General features: G+C 38.5%; 1 protein-coding gene and 1 long non-coding RNA gene across 3 annotated transcripts in view; both read right to left on the reverse strand.

The window, feature by feature from the left end:
* The window catches only part of grid1a (glutamate receptor, ionotropic, delta 1a), a 278,394-nt gene that overhangs the window by 59,350 nt on the left and 209,544 nt on the right, over positions 1 to 9,500 (reverse strand). The gene's annotated exons all lie outside the window — the stretch shown is intronic.
* LOC146505590 (uncharacterized) overlaps positions 113 to 9,500 on the reverse strand; it is a 30,987-nt gene continuing 21,599 nt past the window's right edge. The window contains exon 2 of the long non-coding RNA XR_014877791.1: positions 113 to 9,446. This is a non-coding gene — a long non-coding RNA (uncharacterized LOC146505590). The remainder of the gene's footprint in view (positions 9,447 to 9,500) is intronic.

Consider the following 9,500-nt stretch of genomic DNA (forward strand, 5'->3'; position numbering starts at 1 on the left):
ATTCGTGCAACTGGTCCGTCCGGTTATTGTCTCCCCAGAAACATTTCCGTTGTCTTTTTTCCTATTTCGTTGTGCTTTGTGTGCTTTTGCAGCGTTTTTCTTTTTGCAGCATTTTTCTTTTTGCAGCGTTTTTCTTTTTGCAGCATTTTTCTTTTTGCAAGTGTTTTCTGAAGTTGCAGTCCGTTTTTCTTTTTGCAGCATTTTTCTTTTTGCAAGTGTTTTTCTTTTTGCAAGTGTTTTCTTTTTGCAAGTGTTTTCTGAAGTTGCAGTCCGTTTGGCCTCTCAGGGCCACCGTGCTATCCGCTGAATCTTACAAGATATTTCAGGATTGGGAAATGGAAACAATTAATAGCTGCTCGATCATCAAAATTCAATGTTTATTTTTTATTTTATTTTTTTTGCCTGTCCTGTTTGGATCTTTAGCCATCAGAATTGTTGTCTGAAGGCCAAGAAAGATGCCAAGTGGATTTACTTTACCAAGTGGATCATCATGACCTTTATTATAATTATGTATTTATTTTATTTTTGTTTTTTAAAGACGGGACAGACATGACTGGGGGATAGGACAGGGAGAAAGAATGAAAGAAAGAGAGGGAGAGAAAGAAAAATAGAGGTGAGAAGAGATGGTGAGAAAGGGGGGGGGGAGAGAAAAGCAAACAAAACACCTGGATCACCACGATCACCAAAAAGCAACATGATAAAAACAACACCATCACAATAAACTAGCTAATAATAGATAACAGTAGATACTTTTTTAATTTCACCTGTTGAGAATGAAAAAAGAAAACAAACAGAAGAAAATGAGAGCAATAGAATAAACAACATCACGATGATATATGGGAATATAACTGTAAATACTAAATATTAAACATTATTGTGCAGCACGTAAGATCGACAGCGCACAGTGTGCTTTGAGGTAGGAGCCAAAAAGGGTGTAGTTTGTGTGTGTGAGCACCCGTGTGTACACCTGTGAGTATGAACGTGCTTGTTTTAAAAGGTTCCTTCATGTAATGATCTGCTAGAGGGTGTGGGGAGCCACAGCCCTGTCCACCAGGGCATCAAGCAGGTATGGAGGATCAAGCAGGTATGGAGGATCAAAATTCAATGTTGCTGAAGCATTTAACTACAGTCTGACAATATAAAATGAATAAGAATCACCAAGCGATACCAATTTCTGTTTTAGTTACATGAGACACCACAATGTTACAGTATGTACCATAAAATAAAGCAAATAAGATTCATGTAGTAGTCACTTATATAATTATCAGTCCGCCCACCTGCAACAATAACATTTATATCTACAGACTCATAGATCTCTCCAACCGCATACTTTTCTAAATGGAATCTCAGACTATCCTGATCACCGCAACTCTGAATTGTATACAGAATAAGCAGAAGTAAGCATCAGCATTAATTGAAATTCTAACTGGCTCTGACTCCACTGAAGCCATGTGGTGATTTATTTACAGAGTCATGAGCCCAAATATTATTGTTGCATTATTGAAAATTCTGAATTCACAAAGGCAACATTGACCCAGAAACTGAGGCAAACAATGCTCAGACTGCAGGATTTGAGAGCTGAAACTGAACTGGCTAAACAGTAATCCGGTGTCACTTTGTGACTGTTATTTCTGCTGCAGAGATTTAACCCTTTTCTGGTTGTCTAATTCGATGCATGAAGAAAAAAGAAATTTAGTCATGCATTCATTAGTTAAAACAAAAGAATCAAATTGGTTGTGAAATACATGTATTATAGCTGAACTGTTGCATGTGAATGTCATTGACAATCACAACATGAGGCTGACCATCCAGAGATGTGGTCCAGCTAATGATCTCACGTCACCCAAAGGGTTGCATTTTCCATAACCATGCAAATTAGCTCATGTAGCCATGCTAAATGATGTCTTGGTTTGTCATTTATTCCTTTTGGTCCATCTTTTCTTGCTGCTTAATGTGTGGGTTCCAAAACAAATATTTTTTTGTGTGTTATAAGCAATTCACCACAGTTTTAAGGTTCGGCAGGGGGCAACTGTTTCTGGTATTTTTAAGTGGATACCATTCACCAGGTCTTAGTATTTGGTCATGATTTTAAGAGGGTGAACAATGAAAGGTTTTGGTAGCAGTCCCACCTTCTGTGCTCTTCCTGTATTAGGGTCTCACAAAGAAGCCAGAAAGGCATAATGAGGTCTGTCATAAAAGATTCAAAATAGTCCCTCTGAGCTCAGCCTTGCAACTGTTGCTGTGGAAACACACCTTCAGACCACTTAATCTGCTCCATCGACAGAGCATTGAACAAAAAGATGCCAAATGCCCTTAGTATACAAGTATAGACACATTCAAACTACTCATGACTACATACCCTAATGCATTCCTCACTACTTTCTTATTATAAAGTAATGCTTAAAAGATACAAGCTATTGTCCCATAGTCTTTAGTGATACCACAACGCTTGGACAAATTTCTTCTGACCCTGCAGTCTGAGTTTTTAAGACCAGGTGTTCCTTCTAAGGAGTTGGCACACGTGTGTCGCATTAAAAACAAATCATGACTCCCATCTGCCATAGCACTAAGGCTGCTAGCTTCCTCTGCATGTGGTTAGCTTCCCACGCCTTACGCTAGACATGAGTGGAATAGCTAATGTCCTTACTAGGTGACTCACCAGTTGGTACATTAGCCTTGGTAAATAAAATAAAATTAGAGGAACTGCACATAGTAGCAATAAAGTGTACATTTCAGTCATCATGTTCGGTCATAGAATGTTTTGAAATACAGAAAAATAGGCAGAAACAGGAATCAGTGGTAATGTTCTATAAAGCTGAACTGATTGAAAATTGTGAGATTGGCATTAATATCGCATAACTTATATTGAAAAGCAACAGGATTTCTTAGTGAGAGATGCCACACTCGTTTGCTGGAATCCCAACTGTGAAGTGGTCTTCAACTTCCCCTGTGGTGTGTTCCCTCTATAAGCTGCTGGAGTAACTGTGAGCTGTAATGTTGTGAGGGGAATTTCCAAGAGTCACTAAAAGGATTAAAACTCGGTGTGACATTTTATGAATAGCATAGCAGGCTAAAGAACCTCCTGAGTGAAAGATTTCAGTGAAGCTTTAAGAACCTTAAAGGTGAAGGAGCAATTACTATTTTTCAAACAGTGTGATGTCTTTGTAGTTTGTGGCTTGAGTAGAATTGGTTAAAATCCTAGAAAATCTAGGAAAAAAGAGTCTTTAAACTCTCTCTTTTAGATGGAGACCCTGTCTTTCTCTGAAAGGGTCCTCCTGAAAGAAAAACCCTCTGATTGATAAGATTGTTAGCACTGAATTGCGCTCAGATCGGGAAAATATCTCATTGTAAAATGAAGAGAAGTAGTGGTAAAAATTCATTTAGAACACTTATAGTTCACTTTGTCTTTTTTTTGGAAAATATACAAAGTAAATTTCTAATCGCACTGAAGAGAATAGCATCTTCTTCACATAACAATATCATTAACCAAACTCTTCTCAGATTCAATTAGCATTATTTGAGGGCATGCCAAACTAGCCGCTAGGTAGCCATTATGCAAATGTGTTCCATGGTGGCATAAATTAGGAACATAAGAAAAGGCTGAACTCCAACAACACAAGTCAGCCAGTTCTTGTGCAGTGTCTGGCACAATAACGCTCCTTGGTATGGGTTTTTGACTTGGATAAAGTTACAGACTTTTCAAAAGAGCAAAAAGCTGAATAAAGTATTAAAAGTAGAGAAATAAAATCACAGCAAAGACTGCAAAGATTATTTAAAATTACTTTTACAACCAAACTGATTGCTTAACAAGAGAATACTGAATCACAAACCCTAGCTTATAAATCATCTCCAAATTACTCAACTTTGAAACATAACATTTTAGTGAGTCACATAGATGCGTTACCACGTGCATTTCATAGCACGGGGATTGAAAGGAAAACAAGACTGGATCACACTTCATATTTTAACATAACACCAAAGTACACTTTCTGAATGATACATCTTGGTACAGGATAAATTACTTTGCAATTCTGCAGGGTGCCCTTGGGGAAGCACCGAACATAAACTAAACCTCCGCACCTGGGGGAAATTTATGTTGTGGATCTTTGATGATATTTGCAATTGAATTTTTATTGCGTAGCTGATAGATGTGATAACCAAGGATAATTAACACAGAGGAAAGTGATTACCTCACCAAAAATTGTTTTGTTCATCTGTGACTGCAGTCGCAACACAAGGACATGCAGATATACAATCACGGTGCTGTAAAATGTAACACAAACTATATTCGGTATTTACACGCAGAAGCACAAATGTAGCATTATACAGGGTGTTAAGACGTTACACGTTAAGACAATATTACACGGAATATTGATGTTCCAGAAAACAAACAGTCACTTTGATGAATGGATGTCACTGCTGACATCTTTGTGTAACAACTCTGAGATCTTTTGGTTTAATTTTCAAAGTTTCTGCAGGATCGAAGCAGCTCTTTGATGCTCTTGAGTGCAATTTGTCAAGTGAATCATCAATGATGACAATTAACACACCTGTGATGTGGGGTGGAGGAAAGCTCAGCAGGTGACCTGAAACAAGCAAGGCCAGGAATTAAAATCTGGAATTCATGGGACAAAGGATTAGAAGTGCATCTGAATAATGCATGCTACCATTATCTTACATTAGTTGAGTGATTTGAATTAAGTGAAATACAATAACCATTTTCCATAAGAGCACTTTGTACCATTCCAGGCCATTAGCTTCAAGTAAGTGAACAGAACTTTACTTTCACACTGAACTTCACACCTTCAAAACACCTCGCAACAGAAAGGTAAGCGTTTTCGGGAAACATTAATATTTAAGCTGTCCTTTTAGTCAAACTTGGATTCAAGACAGGATGGGTACACACTGTGCAAATAAAAGTGAGCCACTCCTCATTTTCTTTATATTTTTCTTTCAAGGAGCCAAACTTTTTGTAATTTTTTTAAGTGGTATTGAGCATCAGTTCTCCAGCAGAACTATTTTATAACTTATCCAAGGATAAAAAAGGCTCATAACTCAAGGGACAGCCAAGTCTACACATAATAGACAACTTAGGAAAGAACCCATTTTAAATGGTGTCTTCAGGTGTACCTAGAAAGCTTTTCAACAAATACGAATAACTGATTATATACAACACACTTTGACAGGTATGTGATAGCACTTTTACACAAACACACTCTTCCTAAAGAGCTATTAGTTGAAAATTTTGCTTGTACGGTATGCTCTTAAGATATCTAAGGAAACCGGATAAGTGGAGAATAAAAGAAGAAGTCACAGGCCTAAAAAACCTTCTACAGTGTCATCTTTAGAGGGCTACAAGAGTGACTTTCTACAGTCATTTGTAAAACACATGGTCTTTCATGCTCTGTATCAAAAAATAACACCAGATTTTAACCCATCACGCAATAAAATCTGAAAAGCGCTCAACTGGAAACGGCTCAATTTTTTCAACAATGCTCACAAAGACACAACAGCACTTTTACTGCATAGAAAAAACACAGTCAGACACTGTCATCCATGGATTGGTATCTGCAGAGCCCAGACATACTGAAGCAGTGTGTGACACAGAATGCAAGAAAAGGCAGCCAACATCCAAATAAGAGGTGTAGAATGTCCCTCCAGAAGCCTGGAGCTGTACAAACTCTTTTTCTGCCTTATCTACTGTATTTACATTTATGTTTGCACATTTTAATAAATCACTGTAAATATTTCCCATTTTCCTAGCAAAGTATAGAGAACTGATGTGTGGCCCGAGACTTTTGAAAAAGAAAAAATGTCTGAAACTTTTAGAAGCAGTTCGGTGCACAGAGTCAAGTGAATGACACTTCCATCTGTTTTGTTCTACATGAAAGCTGATTTGGGAAGCCGTGACCTTATTGTTCCATTAAGTGTATCCAGTCATAAACTGCTTTGATTACATAAGTCAGTTGCATATGGGCTCCTGTGGAGCATTAAGTACAGTTACACAGTTTTCACAAAGGACTACTACAATGTAGGACCCCTACATGACGCCCATGTCAGGGACCTTGCATGACAAACTGACATGTATGTCTCTCAAAACCTTTCAGTCCCTTCAGGTACTGAGGACTTGTTTTTCACATTGCCTCTAAAGAAACTCTGCCCACCAGGTAAGAACAACAAGGCACATTCAGACTTCAGACACACACTGCTGTAATCTCTGCTCTGGGGTACACTCTCATACGATTGTATAGGAATTTCTTTTACCTAGGTATTTAATTGCATTATGTTATTGTATTAACATGTCTGACACTCATACTTGAGACAAATGGTAGGGGGTGTAGCAAAGATGTTGGGGAAACAGGAACTCCAGAGGACCAGTCTTTTGTCTCTTGAGGACTCTGGGAAGTAGCAAGGGAGTGTGAACCTTAAGGTGTGAAACAGCTGTGTACTGCCTTTGTTCCTGGAGAAGGTATTTAACTGAGAGCTATGCTAGGCTCAGTGAGAACTCTGCTGACCGTCTGTCCCGCGGCCATGGAGGGCTCCACAAGCTTGTTTGTCTGTTCTTTGTGTGCATGAATTAAAGAATGTTAGCTACCGCTCACCGCTCGTCTGCAGGCTTTATTTAAGTGGAAAAACTTCCACAACACTATACTGCTGAAAATGCCTCAAAGTCATAGTTCGCAGATGACTGCCAGGAGAGAAGAGTGAAAACAAGGGTTAGGTGAGAAATCAGAGAGAAAAAAAGGTGTTATAAAAGATATGACAGCTTAGTCAGGATGCAATGAAAAAAACAGTGAGTCACACAAGACTGTGGAGCATATCATGCACCTTATTTTTTTCACTACTCTAAGTGTCTCCTTTTGTGGTCTGTACACTTACAGTAATTCTAGTGACTTGCCTTGAGGAAAAAGAGTATATGTGGGAAGGAATTACTGGAGTTAATGAAATCCTTTTAAAATAGACTTTTAAAGTTTATATGCTAATTTTGAGCTTATTATTTCATAGAAAATAAAGCATGTGGTAGTTATTATTCTGTTTACTGTCACAAACTATGTCTGAATGTAGCTTTCCCACCTGTGGTATTGTATAAGACTCCTTTGAGAAGCCATTATTTCTGGATAATTTTTTTTTTTTAAAATTTGCCAACAATACATTATTGTTGCAAATAATCACACATCTTGATGGAGAAATACTACAATGCTTGCCTAAAGAATATGAGATACGTACATGCATAATAAACTTTGCCTTTTGATGCTTTTCTGAAACATTTCATCTCAATAAAGTTGTCTGCAATTAAACTGAGGAAAATCTGCTTTTCAAGATTAAAACCTCTGAATCCCACAAATGAAAATGCAAATATAGATTGCTTTTACTGTTTTGTGAAAAATAACAGATGTGGTTCTCTTGATGCGAGGCGCTAGTTGTTCTGGATTTAAATATTCCTGTGTTCTGCATAAACTACTGCTGATCGGCAATAACTAATGTGGGACGCAGGTACAATTTTTAAAACTGTAAAATTTTTACCCGCTCTTTAAATTTCATTAACACCTAAAGTTTGCATTATTAGAAGTGTGCTGGCTTTGACTGACAGCTGGATACAGACAAAGGCAGTAGTTGTCTGCTGGGCTTCACCTCAGCTAATTAGAGTCAGTTAAGGGACTGGTGTGCTTTGTAATGCATTTATATAATAAATGCTGGGCAATATAACCTGTTCAAGAAGCTTCAGTTTTGCTGAGAAACATTGTATTAGTTCTTTAGCATATTAGCAACAGAGCAGCAGTAGTAAGTGGGTGTCTGTGTAATGCTTCCATTCAGTCTATGGATACACTCCACTAACCAAGCTTGCTAGCATTAGCTGAGAACTTCTCTGCTTTTTCATCTATTGATGGCTCCTGTAAATCTTCCCATGAATCTAAAATTAAGGTTTAAAATAGTACTTTACACAGTAATGGGTGTTGTTATGGTGCATGCAGGGTTTTTAATAGAGTGCATAGCTGCAACATTTTGACTTATGTCAGTCTCTTAATATAAAAGTGTGAGCTTATGCTATTTCCAATCCACAGTGCAGTAAATACTTTGAAGTGAACCCCCCCCCCCCCCCCAGAAAAAAAACAACCTGATAATAAAAAAGAAAAGATGATACCAGAGTAGAGGCCATAACCAGGGGTGCCACAAGGGTGGGCCAGGGGGGGCTCTGGACACCCCCCAAAATATGCTGGACCCCCCAGTGACTGTCCTATGTTGGTAATAATTTTAATAAACGTGAGCACAAGAGAAAGGAAGACACTATACAATACACTGAAACATTAACTTGTTATTTATTTCTGCATATACAATTTTTGTCATTCGCATTGTGTCACTTTGTACGTCCCTCACAATTTCCCGTCGTCACCCACTCCCCTCCGCTGTGCCCCTGCACTGTTCTGTTTTTGGTGTGTCACCCTAATATTTTTGTGGCCCCATACGGCCACCACTATGAAAAAAGGAGGTCACCCACGGCCATAAGAAATGGCAGATTAGCACATTCGGCCCATGGTGTTAATGCTTTGTTCTCTCCTAAAAATCTCACTAAAAGGAACTCTTGTAAATTACTGCAATATTCCTGATGTATGCTGTTTCCCTCCTCTTCTGAATAATCAAGGACTTCTTCATGCTGGTTAGAGTCAGAGGTCATGGTAAGCAGACTGCTGGTATACAGCAAACTCTGCCTGATTAGGTACAAGCAAGCACGATAAGTGGGCAGACAAATAAAAAAGAGGGAGCAAGAGAGTTAATTGTGAGAGGTCAGCCGGGCCAAAGATGTACATGAAACTCATCACTTAGTCTAGAACAAAGTGGCATCTCCAAGAGAAAGAGATGCCTTGAGGAGAGCGGGAGTGTGAAAGTTTCAATTTTGACATTATGAAAACTTAAAAACAGAACAAAACAAAAACACTGAGAGCTAGCTGCCCAGTAAATACAAGGACAGAAATGAAATGTGAACAACTATGTTGGTAAAAGCATGGATACTTCAAGAATATCATTAACCAACCTCTTTGCTAGCATGTCAGTACACTACTGTGAGGAAACTGGGCAGATAGATATAACTGTAGCAGATAGAAAAAAAATACCCAGCAAAGACCTGACAGAGGAGCTGAGAGATGAATCTATCTCCTGTTTACCAAACCCGGAGGCAGCAGGATGCAAACAAGGAGAAAAGGCTGAGATATGCCAAATTACACAAGAACTGAACTGAAGACCAGTGGCAACAGGTCTTGTGGATTGATTCAATTCAAATTTGACATTTTTGATTTGGATCTTCCAGCTGCTGCTCATTTTCCTGAAAAAAAATATAAAGAAATGAGAGCAACTCAAGAGTTTTGCACAGTGCCGTGTCAAATTCATTCCCATGCATACCCTGTCACACATGTCCACACGTACACACACACACACACACACACACACACCTACACACACACACACACACACACACACACACACACACACACACACACACACAC

This window comes from Neolamprologus multifasciatus, chromosome 13 (genome assembly GCF_963576455.1).
Source record: "Neolamprologus multifasciatus chromosome 13, fNeoMul1.2, whole genome shotgun sequence".
NCBI lineage: Eukaryota > Metazoa > Chordata > Actinopteri > Cichliformes > Cichlidae > Neolamprologus > Neolamprologus multifasciatus.